Below are 17,848 nucleotides of genomic sequence, written 5' to 3' on the forward strand. Positions count from 1 at the left end.
CTGGAGTTTGCTCAAACTCATGTCCATTGAGTTGATGATGCCATCCAACCATCTCATCCTCTGTCATCCCCTTCTCCTCCTGCCTTCAATCTTTCCCAGCATCATGGTATTTCCCAGTGAGTCAACTCTCTCTTCAGGTGGCCAAAATACTGGAGCTTCAACTTCAGCATCAGTCCTTCCAGTGAATATTCAGGATTGATTTTCTTTAAGATTGACTGGTTTGATCACCTTGCCATTCATGGCTGGTACCAGATGCTGTTGGCTTCAGGGAGCGCGAGCCTCATACCTTTAAGGAGCTGGGCACTACAGAAGTCATCTTAGAGGCCCCTGAGGGAGACCATTCACAGGGACGTGTCACATGCAGCACACGTGTCACATGTGTAATTCTTTAAAAAGACAGCAGGGAGGGGATATATGTATTCTTATAGCTGATTCACTTCACTGTACCACAAAACTACACCAATGTAAAGCAACTATGCTGCTGCTGCTGCTAAGCCACTTCAGTCGTGTCCGACTCTGTGCGACCCCATGGACTGCAGCCTACCAGGCTCCTCCATCCATGGGATTTTCCAGGCAAGAGTACTCCAATTAAAAAAAAAAACAAACCTGTATGCATCTCATATATACACTAGATCTGTTTACCTGCCATGATTCAAAGAATCATTAACCACTTTTATGTAAAGTTTAATAGAAATATTTTTAAAAAGACAGGTGGGTTTTAGGTGACTAACTTCAAAATTAGAGAAATGAAAGAAAAAGGAAAAAAATTAGATAGATTCCAGATCCAGATGTCAAACTTGTTTCATCTTTAGAGATTCCTCTGGTAAAATCTGCCTGGAGCAGTCTTTTGAAAATTGTGAATTAACTTCAGAACTCAGAGGAAAATAGTTTAGTGATTGATTACCCTTCCATGAGTGTGGGAAGGGGCTATGTCAAGAGAGATAATGGCTTCAACTTTGCCCATTGGTCAGTCAACATTTGTGATATTATGTTCTATGCTGGAAATCACATTAAAGTGTTACATTGAAACAACTGGTTTTAGTTTGATGAAAGTTATGGACTTAATCCCAGAAGAATGTACATTGCATATATATGTAAAATTTTGTGTGCAGTTGCAAGAGATTCACGGCATCTAGATTAAGAATTCTTGAGTTGGAGGATTTGGGGAAATATACTTTAAATAATAGTAATAGGAGCTACATTTAGTAAACAGTTCTATGGGCCAGTGCTCTACCAGGTAATTTCATATATAAAATATTCTTTAAGATACAACCAACAATCTTGCACAGTGTGGAGTATTACTTTCATTTTGCATGAGAGGTAACCAATGGTAAGAGACATTCTGTAATTTCCTTAAAGTCACACAATGACACATCTGGGATTCCAAATCAGGTACCTCTCACTCAAAGCTCATGGTTTCCACCTTCTATAAAGGAACATATCTTACATACAATGCTTAATAAATATATGAACAGTAAATAAATGAAAGGCTGTCACTTGGAAGGTATCAAATTTTGTATTGCTCTGGAAGGAATGTATAGGTAGACTCTACAAGGAGTAATGTTTGATATATAAAATTTATTTTTTTTAAAACCCTATGTTACTAGTCCTTTGCATTTACTTTACAGTTTGTCTCCTTAAAAGACCTTACTTTAAAGTATAATCTCAAATGACTCTCATTCTTACTCTATGAGGCAGATAAGGAAGTTTTAATTACTACTGTTTTATAGATAATGACACTCAAACAAAGGCATTAAATAATTTTCTAAGGTCAGACAGCAAATTATGATCAGAGCTCCAGGTCTCCGTTAGTCATCAAGCCTATCCTTTAACCATGTGATTCTGTGTCTCAGAACAGCTCACTGTAAAATGAGAGGTAAGACAATGAGAGGGGTAGGATATATATTGGAGTGATATAGTCCACTTTGGCTGGCCAGATAAATGAAGATATCTATTTAAGTACTCTAAATCATTAATTCAAAATATATCCTCTCTACTACTGTAAAGGGGTTCAGAGGTATACAGTTAAACATCTTAACTCTTGGAATTATTTTATGTGGGATTTTATAATTTACAGAGTCCCTTCAAATACATTATATCATTCATATACATGGTTTGATTTTCAAACCATGATGTTTGCCAGGCAGACCAAGACCCTGTTTATCCTTATTTTAGAAATGAAGACATTGAGTTTTATGGAGGTTGGAAGGCTTCCTCTAGTCACACAGCTTTATGTAGTAGAACTGAGGTTTAAGTCACCAGCTTTCCTGCCTCTTTCCATTAGTAGAGCTGAGAGAGTCCAGTAAGTACAAATTAGAAAATGGATGCTGCTGATTTTTGTAGTCAGCAGCAGCACTGAAACATTTCTGGATGACTTGCATTTGTTTTTAGAGCTACTTTCTGTCTGTGTTTTAGGACTGTCTGTTTACCTGTTCTGGTGTGGAGCAATTTGATTTTCTTGTGTTTATAACTTCTCTTAAAATAAAGTAAAAATAAATAAATAAAAATTTTTAAAAAAGAGAAAAGATAAGGGGGATAAATTGTTCTCATGACATGGGTTTTTGGATGGACTAAGAAATTGTTTTCTGAATCTGTCAAGCGCTACCTATGATTGGGATCTTGGCTGGAGACACTTTCGGCAGTTTATTCAAGAGCAACCTTCTTACTTTCCCTCCCTCTGCTTGTTTTTGTCGAGTTAGGGCCTAATTAACATAAGTCTGACTATTTGTTAAAGAAGGTCAAGAGTGGAAGCAAAACATGGCATCTATTCACACTTTCAAAAGTAAACCACACCCTTTTCACTTTTAAAAAGGATTGAAATATAATTGACATAGGACCTTATATTAGTTTCAGGAGTATAACATAATGATTCAATACTTGTATATATTATGAAATGATCACAACAATAAATCTAGTTAACATCTCTCCCTATACCTTGTTATAAAAATGTTGCTTCCTTTCAATGAGAACTCTAAAGATATCTCTTCAGTTCAGTTCAGTTCAGTCGCTCAGTTGTGTCTGACTCTTTGTGACCCCATGAACTGCAGCACGCCAGGCCTCCCTGTCCATCACCAACTCCCAGAGTTCACTCAGACCCACGTCCATCGAGTCAGTGATGCCATCCAGCCATCTCATCCTCTGTCATCCCCTTCTCCTCCTGCCCCCAATCCCTCCCAGCATCAGAGTCTTTTCCAATGAGTCAACTCTTCGCATGAGGTGGCCAAAGTACTGGAGTTTCAGCTTCAGCATCATTCCCTCCAAAGAAATCCCAGGGCTGATCTTCAGAATGGACTGGTTGGATCTCCTTGCAGTCCAAGGGACTCTTAGCAACTTTCAAATATGGAATACAGCATAATTAGCTATAGTAACCATGCTGTACATAATATCTTCATGACTTATTTATTTTTAATGAAAAGTTTGTACCTTTGTTACACTGAGGAATTTCTCATCTATTTCTTGTTTGTTGAGTATTTTTACACTCAAAAAAAGTGTTAAATTTGATAATTACCTTGATTGCTTTTGGGGCTTCCCTGGTGGTTCAGACGGTAAATAATGTGGGATGATCCCCTGGAGATGGGAATGGCTACCCATTCTAGTATTCTCACCTACAGAATTCCATTGACAGAGGAACCTGGCGGGCTACAGTCCATGGTGTTGCAAAGAGTTGGACACGACTGAGCAACTAAAACTTTGATTACTTTTTAGATATTAAAGCAGTATGTATTTCTGAAATAAATCTGACTTGATCATGGTGTATAGTCCTTTTTATATGCGGCTGGATTTAGTTTCCTAGTATTTTATTGAAGAGTTTTACTTGTTTATTCATAAAGGGTATTGGCCTATATATATATATATATATTTACTTGTGATGTCTTTTGTCTGATTTTGGTATCAGGGTAATACTGATTTCATAAAGTAACTTGGAAATGTTCCTTCTGCTTCTTTGTTTGAGTAATTTCTGGAGGATTGATATTAATTTTTTGGAAACATTTATAGAGTTTACCGGTAAAATAATCTGGGCCTGGGGTTTCTTTTATGGGAAATTTAAAAATTATGAATTCAGTCTTTTTTTTGCTGTATATTTACTCTGTGTCTTTCTAGGAAATCTTCCATTTTCTCTAACTTATCTAATTTTGAGGTATACTGTTATTTTTCCTGTGTAATTATTTTTATTCTTTTTTTCCCTTTAATTCTTTTTATTTCTCTGAAGTTGGTATAACAACCCTTCTTTCATCTATAACTTTTATTATCTGAGCCTTCTTTTTTATTTGATTATTCTAGCTAAAGTTTTGTCAATTTTTTGGATCATGTTGATCTTTAAAATTGTTTTTCTACTCTCTGTTTCATTTGTTTTGCTCTAATCTTTATTATTTCCTTCTGTCTCCTTGCTTTGGGTTGAATTTTCTCTTTTTCTAGTTTCTTAAAGATGAAGTTTAGGTTATTGATTTTAGATCTTTCATCTTAAAAGAAAATACTGGCATTAACAGTTTTAAATCTTCCTTTAACCACTGCTTTAGTTGCATCACGTAAGTTTTGGCATATTGGGGTTTTGTTTTCATTCATTTCAAATTAAATTTACCCTTCTGATTTCTTCTTTGACCCAGTGGATATTTAGGAATGTGTGTTTAAATTCCACTTATTTGTAAATTTCCCCAAATTTCCTTTGGTTATTGATTTCTAATTTTATCCTCTTGTGGTTGGAGAATATGGTCTATTGTGGAGAATTTTCCATATGCACCTAATAAAAATGTATATTGTGCTGTTGAGTAGCATGTTCTCTCGTTCTATAGGTATCTTTTAGGCCTAGTTGGTTTATAGTATTTTTCATGTTTTCCATTTCCTTGCTGATCTTCTATTTATCCTATTTATTATTGAAAGTGAAATACTGAAGTCTGTTATTGTTGCTGTGTCTGTTTTTCCCATCTATCCTGTGTTTTTACTTCATATATTTGGAGGTTCTGCTGCTTAAGTATATATGGGTTTGTAGTAATTATGTCTTCCTGATGCACTGACCCATTTACCACTATAAAATCTGCTTCTTTGAATTAGCAGATATTTTTATCTTAAACTCTGCTTTGTCTGATGTCAGCTCAGTCACTCCAGCTCTCCTTTGGTTATTGTTTGCATAGTATATTCAGTTCTTTTAGATGCAACTTATTTGTATCTATAAATTATGAAAGTCTTTTCTAAACAGCAGATGTTTGGATTATTTTAAGCTATTATGCTAATTTCTACCTTTCGATAGAGTGTTTAATCCAATTATATTTGATGCAATTTATAATGAGATATGATTTTTGTGTGAGATTTTTCTATTTGTGTTCTATGTTTTGTGACTTCTTTATTCCTTTATTTTTCTATTTGTGCCTTATTTTGTGTTAAACAGATATATTCTGTGCCAATATATTTCTATGCCAATTTAAATCACTTGTTTCTTTTACTATATATATATTTAAAAATTTGTTGCCATGGACATCACAATTCTCATTTTGTCTTAATATAGTACAGATTAACACCAACTTAATTTTGATGGTATATAGAAACTTTGCTCTAATAATGCTTCATTCCCTCCTGCTCCTTTGTGTTATTATTATCAAACACATTGAGTCTTTATACTTATAAGCTCTTCAACACATAATTATTACTTCATGTAATTGTCTTTTAAATAATAGAAATAGTTACAAACCAAAATACACTTAATGGTCTTTTATGCTTACATATGCAGTGTTCTTGCCTGGAGAATCCCAGGGATGGGGGAGCCTGGTGGGCTGCCGTCTACGGGGTCACACAGAGTCGGACACAACGGAAGAGACTTAGCAGCAGCAGCAGCAGCATGTAGTTACCTTTACTGATACACTTTATTTCTTTATGTGGATTTGTATTACTATTTGGTATCCATTTATTTTTGCCCAAAGGACTCCTTTTAATATTTCTTGTAGGGCTAGTAGCAAAATATCTGTGGTTTAAAAAAAATCTAGAGTGTTTTAATTTATCCTGCATTTTTGAACAATAGTTAGGTGTTTATAGAATTTTTGGTTGGCATTCTTTTTTTTTCAGCACTTCGAATGTGTACTTCTATTGCCTGTGAGGCTCCATGGTTGCTGATAAAAAGTCAGATGTTGATTTTATTGAAGATTCTTTGAATGTGATGAGTGTTTTTATTTTGCTGTTATGTCTTTGGTTTTCAACATTTTAACTGTGATGTACTTAAGGATAGATCTCTTTGAATTTATCTTATTGGAGTTCACTGAGCTTTTTGGATGTGTAGATTAATGTTTTTCATAAAATTAGAAACTTTTAGACATTTTTTTCTTCAAACATTGTTTTGCTGTCTTCTCTTTATCCTTCCATTGTACACATCTTGGTTTGCTTGATAATGTCCTGTAGGTCTCTGAGGCTTTGTTAATTTTTTTCCTCATTTTTTTTTTTTCCCCTGGTTCTTCACATTGGATAATTCGATTGACCAGTCTTCAAACTTGTTGATTCTTCCTTTTACTAGTCTTCCCAGTTTTGTATTGAGACCCTTCAGTAGATTTTTTATTTTAGTTATAATTTTCAACTCCAGAATTTCTATTAGCTTCTTTTAAATAATTCCTATCTCTTTATTGATATTTTCTTTTTGGTGAGGGATTGTTCCCATAATTTTAATTTTTTTAGTTGTTTAGACATCATTCCTTTAATTCTATGAGCAGATTTGGTAGCTTATTTATAGTCTTTGTTTAGTAAGTCCAACTTCTGAACTTCCTCAGGTATAATTACTGTTTATTGCTTTTTTACCCTTATGTATGGTCTATACTTTCTTGTTTCTTTGCATGACTCCCATTTTGTTCAAAACTAGTCTTTTAAAATAATGTGATAACTCTTGAAATCAGATCCTCTTCTCTCTAGGATTTGTTGTTGTTGTTATTAGTTGTTTCTTTGTTAACTGACTTTTGGGGATGAATTCCCTAGAATTTGTATTTTTTATTGTAGGTTGCCACTCAAGTTTCTGTTGACCTGTCTTAGTGGTCAGTGGAAGTCAGTGTGGTTTTTTGTTTGTTTTTTAAATAAAGTCTCCCTGAATTGTTGCAAACCTTTGGTTAATTTTTAGAGTTCTGAAAAAGTTGATTTTGGCAGGTATTTCCAGTGTTTGCATGAATTTTATAGAAGAGTAGATTATTGGAGGTCTTTACTTCATAATTCCAGAAATGCTCCCTTTTGGATTATTCCCTATTCACTTTTACCAAGGCTGATGGGAAAATGTAGCCCCATGAGAATGCCTAGCTCTACTTGCCTCATGTCATTTTTTCAGCACTTCTCTTGAAATCTGTGTAGCTGACCCTCAGATTGTCTTCTTGTAAGAGAAAATTTTATTTTTAATTCATTTTTGTATGACCTTATTCAAGAATGCTAGCTGTATATCATTAAAAGCAACATTAGACCCAGTGACTAATCTTATTCCTCCCATCTGTTCTTCTTCTCACTAATATAAATATGTCTCCTCAAGTCTCCTGGGTCATCTTGTGTGTGCATACTAAGTCGTGTTAGTCACGTCTAGGTCCATGTGACCCTAAGGACTGTAGCCCACCAGGATCCTCTGTTCCATGGGATTCTCCAGGCAAGAATACTAGAGGGGGTTGCCATGCCCTCCTCCAGAAGATCTTCCTGACCCAGAGACCGAACCTGTGTCTCTTATGTCTCCTGCATTGGCAGGCAGGTTCTTTACCACCAGTGCCACCCTGGAAGCCCCCTGGGTCATCTTATGAAGGTAATAATAGAATCTAAATGTAGTTACTATTCAGTTCGGTCATTCAGTCATGTCTGACTCAGTCTTTGTGACCCCATGGACTGCAACATGCCAGGCTTCCCTATCCATCATCAACTCCCAGAGCTTGCTCACACTCATGTCCATCGAGTTGGTGATACCATCCAACTATCCCTTCCTCTGTAGTCCCCTTTTCTTCCTGCCTTCAATATTTCTCAGCATCAGGGTCTTTTCTAATGAGTTCTTTGCATCAGGTGGCCAAACTATTGGAGTTTCAGCTTCAACATCATTCCTTCCAATGAATATTCAGGACTAATTTCCTTTAGGATTGACTAATTTGATCTCCTTGCAGTCCAAGGGACTCTCAATAGTTTTCTCCAACACTACATTTCAAAAACATCAATTCTTCACTGTTCAGCTTTCTTTATAGTGCGACTCTCACATCCATACACGACTATTAGAAAAACCATAGCTTTGACTAGATGGATTATTACTTGTCAGCAATTTTATTAAGTAAGTGCTTTACTTGCATTATCTGATTTGATGTTCACAATAACTTTATGTGGTCAATAGTTTCTTTAGGCCAGTTTACAGCAGAGGAAACTGAAGTTGAAAAGGTCAAGCAACTTTTCCAAGGTTATCCAGGTAGTAAGTAATAAAGCTAGTCCTCAAACCTCATTGTAGAGATCATATGCAGTGACTGCATTGTGCTGATTTTTACTTCAAAGAGGGCTTCCCTGGTGGCTCAGACAGTAAAGAATCTTCTTGCAATGCAGGAGACGTGGGTTTGATCCCTGGGTCAGGAAGATCCCTTGGAGAAGAAATTGGTAACCCACTCCAGTATTCTTACTTGGGAAATCTCATGGACAGAGGAACCTGGCTAACTACAGTCCATGGGGTCACAAAGAATCAAACATGACTAATCGACTGACACTTTCACTTTCTTTACCTCAAAGAAGTGTGAAGAAATAGGAGGGTCTGGAATGTGAAGGTAGACATTTGACAGACTTTGGGGCACTGTGAATCTACATTCTTTTTCACTTTTGGAGATCTTTCCTTCAGTACTGCTGTGAGAAATTTTTGGAGCTGCTTTTTTAATTAATCTGACCAGTTATAGAGAGAAACATAGACGTTCCGGGCATATGGAATAAATTATCACATGAAGTTATTTTAGAGATTTAAATGTAAAGATGGAAGGGTGAGGAATTTGTAGACTTAGAATATTTCTATTGGATAGAATAGTTACAGTGATTTTTAGATAAAGAGAATTAAAATGCCAAGTATATACCTTTTACATAATGGATAATATGCTACATGAATGAATGAGGGATGTTTTACAGGGATTTTATAGAGAATGTTTTAAATAATTAAAAAATCAAGGTAATTATATTTTCTTGATTTTGTGACATAATGTTCATAAAAAGGCAGTTTGTTTTTCTCTAAGAAATTTATCATTTTCTTAGTAATGCTTATACTCACAAATTTCTCAGCTTGGTGTTACAATGCTAAATGCAACTATATTTAAATTTTTGAGGAAAAATGCTGCACTGTAGGAACCATATAGAAATTTTGTACAAATGATATTCTTTTCATTCATTTCAAATAAATAAAGCTAGGGCTTCCCTGGTGACTCAGAGGTTAAAGCGTCTGCCTCTAATACGGGAGACCTGGGTTCGATCCCTGGGTCAGGAAGATCCCCTGGAGAAGGAAATGGCAACACTCCAGTATTCTTGCCTGGAGAATCCCATGGATGGAGGAGCCTGGTGGGCTACAGTCCAGGGGTCGCAAAGAGTCGGACACGACTGAGCGACTTAACTAACTAATTTATGTAGCTGAGAAGTCATAAATTGAAATCTGTTGTCCCAGCTCAAGAAAGTAAAAGACAATCATGCAAATTTCATTTCTAATTATATAATATGAATTATATATATTTAAACATAGCAACAAATATATTTTCTTTATTAATGAATGCATTGATACCATATAGTGTATTTAATATTTCAAAGAGTGGCATTCTGAATTGAAATTTTTTCCTATTGATATTCTTATTTTTCTTTTCACTTGAAGGAAAAGTCACATTCATTTTATAGAGTTTCAGCTTTCCACAGATGAAGATATTAATAATATTTTCTTTAAGGCATCTGTTTTCAGTTGTCCAAGAAGCTTCTCAGTCGCTAATGGAAAAGGACCAAAGAGTGAAAGAAATGTTCTGATATATTTCTTCAGGTTAGAGTCATTGGACATTCCACCTGTGGTAGCTGGTTTGTGGTTGGCAATCATACTCCTTGGTCTGGCCACTATGCAGAGCAGAGGAAAGCAATCCTTATAGTCTGGCTGTGTGTTGCTACATCTGTTTGGAAGTCTGGTGGGTGTGCATTTTTGTAAGCAATACAATCCAGCTCCTAAGCTTAGGTACAAGTTGCTTAATTGTTCTCCTTGTTATGCGTCCCCAGCCAGTTGGCCTGGAAGTGGCTGGAAAGGCCTGTGAGAACTGCTGCTGACCTTAGAGCATGGGGTAGTGTAATGTGTCCCTCCATAAAAGGGAGATAGTAGAAATCTGGCTACCAAGAAGCAATGTTGCACAGCTGCCTCCCATCAGAACGGCAGTCAGCTAATCCTTCTGCAAGATTAACTGTTAGGGACAGGCAGGTTATTGGATCAACATTTTCTGGCTTGCAGCCCTGCCAGGTGTTTCAAACTTTGCTTCATTTAGTCAGAGTTAACCAGAGATTTTTTTTCTTTTGGGTGCTCTATTGGCTATTAAAGTCTGGGGATATGGACTTTGGAACAATATAGCTTACTTCTTCTGCAGCCTGTCAATTGCAGGTGTTTTTCTGCTGTGTGTTTCAAGCCATAACAACTGGTATTCAGAGACATGGGTCCGTATATGGGGAGGTTTTGTGTAATAATCAGGAGTATCTGCTGTAGAGTTAGACCAGACTGAATTTGAATCTTGGCTTCAGCACTTTCAAGCTCTGTGCCTAGTTTTCTCTTTTGTAAAGTGGGATAATATCTTAGGTTGTAAGAAGGTTTTAGCTAGTTGAATGTTTTAGCTAGTTGAGAAAGAGTTTAACATATTATCTGGCAAATGAAAATCCAATTTGTTCTGTAAAGTTCTAACATATTCTAGTGACTTGAAAAACAGTACTGTTTGGGATAACACATAACATTTTATCAAAGCTGATGATTAATCAGAATGCTTCATTCCTGATGACATTAACTCTAATATGAATAAATTCCAGTTTTTAAAATTTTATTTATTGTATCCTTTGTTCAAGCAATAACTGTCCTAGTCCATTTGGGCTGTTATAACAAAATATCATAGTCAGGGTAGCCCATAAATACCAGAAATTTATCTCTTACAGTTCTAGAGGCTGGAAGTCTGAGGTATGGGTGGCAGCATGATCAGGTGAGGGTCCTTCTGGGTCACAGACATCCTGTTGTATTCTCACGTGGTGAAAGGGGCTTGAGAGCTCTGTGAGGTGTGTTTTATAAGAGCATTAACTCTGTTTATGTGGGCTCCATCCTCAAGACCTAATCACTTCCCAAAGATTCACTCCTAACACCATCCACATTGGGCATTAGGATTCTACCATGTGAATTTTGAGAGGAAATAAATATTCAGATCATGGCCATAACCGTTTAGTAAATTTGTAATGTGTCTCTAGCTTAGGTATTAGTAGACATACAAAAGAAGCAGAAGAAGACTTGTACTAGAAGAGATTTTAGTTTCTTTTTAGCTTTGTGTGAAAAGTCAGTTAGCTTACTTCTAGCTCGGAGAAGGCAATGGCATCCCACTCCAGAACGCTTGCCTGGAAAATCCCATGGATGGAGGAGCCTGGTAAGCTATAGTCCATGGGGTCACTAAGAGTCAGACACAACTGAGCAACTTCACTTTCTCTTTTCACCTTCATGCACTGGAGAAGGAAATGGCAACCCACTCCAGTGTTCTTGCCTGGAGAATTCCAGGGACGACGGAGCCTGGTGGGCTGCTGTCTGTGGGGTCGCACAGAGTCAGACACAACTGAAGCGACTTAGCAGCAGCAGGAGCAGCATTCTTTTGGTCTTGAAATTTGGACCAGTACTTTAATAGTATACTGAACTTAAAGCATTATACTTCTCTTAGAGTTATAGTTATATATAAAACTTCCACTGAGGGTCTGCCATTCATCTTTGATATCTAAAATATGGGTCTATCACTATGGTTTATTCTTTATTGAAGAGCACTAGAGTACCTTCTAGGGTATCAAAATGTTTCCTGTTTCTAATGTGATATTCTGGATAGTTACAATCTATTAATTTTTCCTCCTCTCATATTTCTAAAGCCATAGCTGGATAATGGAATAATGGAATAATTATTGGATAATCCATTAATGGATTAGATAATGGAACATGACCAAACACAGAATATTTTTTTAAATGGGTAGTGTGTGATACTAGAAAGAAGAAGGAACAACATCTTTAGATTTGTCTCTTTTTGGAGAAAGTGCTCAATTTTTATAAATGCTGACTTTCAGCTTTTTCATTTTGTTATATATAACTACAGTTTAGTTAGAAGGTGCTATGGCCTAAATGTTTATGTTCCCCCCTACCAAATTTATACATTGAAATCCTAATGCCCATTGTGATATTAGGATGTGGAGTCTTTTTTTAAACTGAAGTATAGTTGACATTACTTGGCCAACAAAGGTCCATCTAGTCAAGGCTATGGTTTTTCCAGTGGTCATGTATGGATGTGAGAGTTGAACTATAAAGAAAGCTGAGTGCCAAAGAATTGATGCTTTTGAAATGTGGTGTTGGAAAAGACTCTTGAGAGTCCCTTGGACTACAAGGAGATCCAACCAGTCCATTCTAAAGGAGATCAGTCCTAGGTGTTCATTGGAAGGACTGATGCTAAAGCTGAAACTCCAATACTTTGGCCACCTGATGCAAAGAGTTGACTTATTGGAAAAGACCCTGATGCTGGGAGGGATTGGGAGCAGGAGGAGAAGAGGAAAACAGAGGATGAGATGGCTGGATGGCATCACCGACTTGATGGACATGAGTTTGAGTGAACTCTGGGAGTTGGTGATGGACAGGAAGGCCTGGTGTGCTGCGATTCATGGGGTCGCAGGAAGTCAGATACGACTGAGAGACTGAACTGAACTGATAGTTGGTTTACAATGTTGTGTTACTGCTTTATTGCACAGTGACTCAGTTATACATATATATATATCCATACATTCTTTTTGAAAATATTCTTTCCCATTGTGATTTATCATACAATATTGAATATAGTTCCCTGTGCTATACAGTAGGACCTTGTTATTTATCCATTCTGTTTATAAAAGCTTGCATTTGCTAACCACAACCTCAAGAGGTTATGAATTGGGTTAGTGTGCTTAAAAAAGAGAACCCACAAGCTCCTTGGTCCCTTCTATTAGATGAGAGCACAGAGAGAATACAGTAGTTTATAACCCAGAAGAGGGCTTTCACCAGAACTTGACCACACAGGCATCTTGATCTTAGACATCCATCCTCCAGAATTTTAAGGGATTTCTGTTGTTTATAAACTACCCAATCTGTGCTATTTTGTTATAGGACCTCAAACAGACTAATGCAACAGCCAAGTTTTCAGTAATGAAATGAAGCAGGGGAAATTTACTGGAACAATGGTGGTTGTTCAAGAGTGCTCAGACATGTCCAGCTCCTTGTGACTCCATGTGCCAGGCTGGCCAGGCTCTCCTGTCCATGGGACTATCTAGGCTAGAATACTGGAGTGGATTGCCATTTCCTCCTCCATGGGCTCTTTCTGGCTCAGGGACTGAATCTGCCTCTCCTGCATCTCCTGCAGGGGGTGGATTCTTTACTGCTGAGTCACTTGCGAAGTCCCAGCAACGATGGTTGAGTTTCTTAAACTGTGATCAGAAAACTTGAAGCAATGATCAGAAAACATCAGACTGTTATAGAAGTTGTTAACTGACAGTGAGATTTTTTTAGCCTGGTTTGAGTGTGGCCATCTAGAGATTTCCACGTACAAATGCTCCATACTGTTTTGTGCTGTACAGACTGGTCTTAGAATAGGAAGAGTCTGCAGTTATCCATATGATTTTATACCTCAAACTGAGCAAATTATTGAATTGCCTATAGTATGTATGTAACCAAAGATTCTTATCTTGAAATGCCTAGATAATAATAGTAATTATCTGTGTTTATTTGAAAATTTCAATGTTTCAAAGTGTTCCCCACTTAGCTTATCTTATTTATAAATTAACCTCATTTGATAATAGAAAAAAAAAAACATGAGAAATTGGGATACAAAGAGGTTAAGTGACTTCCTTTAGGCTGCAAAGCACATGAGTGGAGAAGAACTCAAATCTAACTCTGGCTGAAGATCCAGCTTTCTTTGCATTATATAACCCAGCTCAGAAAAGGATTATAGCCACTTCACTCACTATAAGTTAAGCTCCATTTAGAACATGACTGATTAACACACGCCTTTGTAGTAGACTTTTAAAACTTGAACTATTCACTTAATCAGTCTTTTGCTTGGCTGAGGCAAAATTCACAATGGAGTTAGCTTGCCTGTCATGTAGAATATAATGGGGACAAATCACAGTCCATGTTGCTAGGCTTTTTACAGAATACTTAAACTTTATTGGCTACAGATCTGTCTTTGAGAAAGGGGGATGTGAACAATACAATGCAGAATGCAAAACATCTGTTAGATTTTCATTCCCTAAACAAGCATTGTTCAGTGAGCATTTTAAGATTAAAAAAAAAATTCTAGTAACAAGTTATGGAAGGTAGAAAACTAACAATTACATGAATTAGCTTCTGAGGATTGGTTGTTTTTGTGTACTTAAGCTTCTAGATGACCCTTGCATAAAGTATATCCCAACTTAATGTAACTTGACTGTGGCTTTTAATACCATGTACAAAGAAAAGTTTAGGCTAAAAATGAATGACTGTAACTTACAACTGGTATAATGGGGAAACACATAGAACCAACATACTGAAGCGTTTTCTATTATTTATACTAAACAGTTATAGAAATTATATAGATGTAGGATATAATGACTCTAAATTATATACTTTCTGTAATAGTCTTATTCAGTAACCTTTTTCCTTCACTATGAATAGATCCTTTTCCAGAAGTGGGATGGCAGTAGGAAAGGAACCAAAACTTAAGATAGCCCTCAATTAGATGGTACTGGGTACTGAGTAGCCCCCTTATTTTGAGGAAATATGCATTCTTATTCTTCTGTACTAAGAGAGGATGTTTGTGTACCTTACTTTCTCTAAGCCATCTTTCATCATTCTGAATAATGTGACTTATATTTTAAGTAATTAAATACCAGATTCCCCCCCTCAATTCCTTTTTATAGATGGATTATTACCAAATTGGTAGGATATTTGGAGACCACTGGGATATGGTAAGCAGCTATCGTTCCCTATAAAATAGATAATAATCATCTTATTGTAAAGCTTGAATTCTGTTTGACATATGTAATTGTGAAAGCACATTTATAAACATGCAAGAGGAAAGGAAAAATATTTTTTAGCTCTTTGCAGCCCTTTTGGAATTATACTGATTTTCATATTCCTTGTATAAGGGAACTTGTAAATACTTATTCTAAAATAACTCCTAAAGATAAGTAAGACATAGGTGTTTGAATTTTCAAACCTACCTTATCGAAAAAGATGGAGGGAGAGTTGGTGACCAGTTTCAGCACAAGTTTTTCCTTTCTTTTTTTCTAATCATGAATTTATACTGCTCATAAATTTATACAAAATCAGAAGAATTATGTGTATGTTTTTAGCTAAATATTTTTCATAGGGTAGATTATAGAGTTAGCAATTATCTAGTAAATTTGGGCTTTGCAGACAACCAAAATCATTGTAGGCCAAGATCAGAAGCAAAACCAAAAGCACTCAGCTTTTTAAATAAGCAAAAGAGTACATACTTGATTTAGCCTTATCTAACTTAAAATTCTGGAGAAGGCAATGGCACCCCACTCCAGTACTCTTGCCTAGAAAATCCTTTGGATGGAGGAGGCTGGTAGGCTGCAGTCCATGGGGTTGCTAAGAGTCGGACACAACTGAGAGACTTCACTTTCACCTTTCACTTTCATGCACTGGAGAAGGAAATGGCAACCCACTCCAGTGTTCTTGCCTGGAGAATCCCAGGGATGAGGGAGCCTGGTGGGCTGCTGTCTCTGGGGTCGCACAGAGTCAGACACGACTGAAGTGACTTAGCAGCAACTTAAAATTCTGGAGAAGGCAATGGCACCCCACTCCAGTACTCTTGCCTGAGAAATCCCATGGACGGAGGAGCCTGGTAGGCTGCAGTCCATGGGGTCACGAAGAGTCGGACACAACTGAGCAACTTCACTTTCAGTTTTCACTTTCATGCATTGGAGAAGGAAATGGCAACCCACTCCAGTGTTCTTGCCTGGAGAATCCCAGGGATGGGGGAGCCTGGTGGGCTGCTGTTTCTGGGGTCGTACAGAGTCAGACAGGACTGAAGCGACTTAGCAGCAGCAACTTAAAATTCTGGAGTACTTTTACCTGATTTTCTCAGTAATCTTTGTGGAATCAAAATAAGCCTCTTCCTATTTATATTAAAGGCTTTGCTTAAAAATGATGATGAAAGAAAGAAGCTTTTAAGAAAAATATTTTGCATATTCAGAAAAGAAAGTTTAAAGACAAAATAAAAAACATTATTGGCTCATAATAATTTTGTAGGAATAGCATGGTTAGGTTTTCACTCAGTCAATGAGTAAAACCAATGAAGCCTGGGTTTAGTAAGATAGGTATCTCAGAGATCAAATGATTGACAGAAGCACTCTCTTTTCCTTATGTATCAGCCTTCAAAGTCCAGTGGCTTTCTGTACTTTTGAAAAGGTACAAACATTGCTTGAAAACTGCTTTTACTGCCCATTGTGTCATGTCAATTTTAAGTCAAGGCATTATTTGTACCATTAAGTATACCAATTGGAACATGTTTATTGTTGTTCAGTCGCTAAGTTGTGTCTAACGCTTTGTGACCTCATGGACTGTAGCACACCAGGCTTCCCTGTCCTTTGGTATCTCCTGGAGTTTGCTCAAACTCATGTCCGTTGAGTCGGTGATGCTATCCAACCATCTAATCCTCTGTCATCTCTTTCTCCTCCTGCCTTTAATCTTTCCCAGGATCATGGTCTTTTCCAATGTGTTGGCTGTTCACATCAGGTGGCCAAAGTATTGAAGCTTCAGTTTTAGCAACACTGAATATTCATTGAAAGGAACAGGTTCAGGATCTATAAAAAATGTAAAATAACCTGAAGACAGTGGTTGTTATCAGTATTAATAAAGATTGATGATCATTTCTTACCAGTATTATTTAACCTAAATTCTCAGAAAACCTAGGGATAAGTGACAGTGGAAAGAGTTGTCATTGTGAGTGGACTATAACAAGGTCGTTGTTAAGGAAAGGTCTAACAAAACATATGAGGAAGAGGAGCAGTGCTGTCGCTTCTCTGAAGACAGTTATCATTCTGTGCCAAAAACTTTTCTAGAGGAGCTTTTGTTGTTTTTGTTGCTTGTTTCTGGTTTATAAAATTGGAATAAAAGAGATCTTAGTTTCAGTCAGCTCTGCCAGTTGTGTGGTCATGAACAATATATCACTGAAGCTCTCTGGGCTTTGATTTTCTCACCTATAAAATTTTGAGATTAGGATTGGAACTCTACAGCCTTTTCTAGCTTTAAAATTCTAGCATTCCAGAAAATAGAAAAAAAGAGAAAAACACATAGGGGCTATAATCGGTTTTTGAGCAACTCTTCAAAACCCCTCCCCTGAAATAGCCATTTTGGAAGTAGTAATCTTTAGGTTTTCAAGGTCCTATACATAATAAATATGTATGTAAGGAAGAGGGAACATCTATTGAGCACTTGTAAATGTTAGATGTCACTTTCTCCAAGAAGTTTCTCCTAAATACCCACCCTCCTGCACACATTTTAAAATGGATATTCATTCCCATCTTTATGTTTCATCTGCATCTTCTGGTTGCTTCTATTATTATTGCATTGTACTCACTTAAATGCCTGTTATTGCTACCAGATTGTTAGTTCCTTTGATATAGAACT

The sequence above is a fragment of the Oryx dammah genome, unplaced genomic scaffold (genome assembly GCF_014754425.2).
Source record: "Oryx dammah isolate SB20612 unplaced genomic scaffold, SCBI_Odam_1.1 HiC_scaffold_11227, whole genome shotgun sequence".
In the NCBI taxonomy this organism is placed as follows: domain Eukaryota; kingdom Metazoa; phylum Chordata; class Mammalia; order Artiodactyla; family Bovidae; genus Oryx; species Oryx dammah.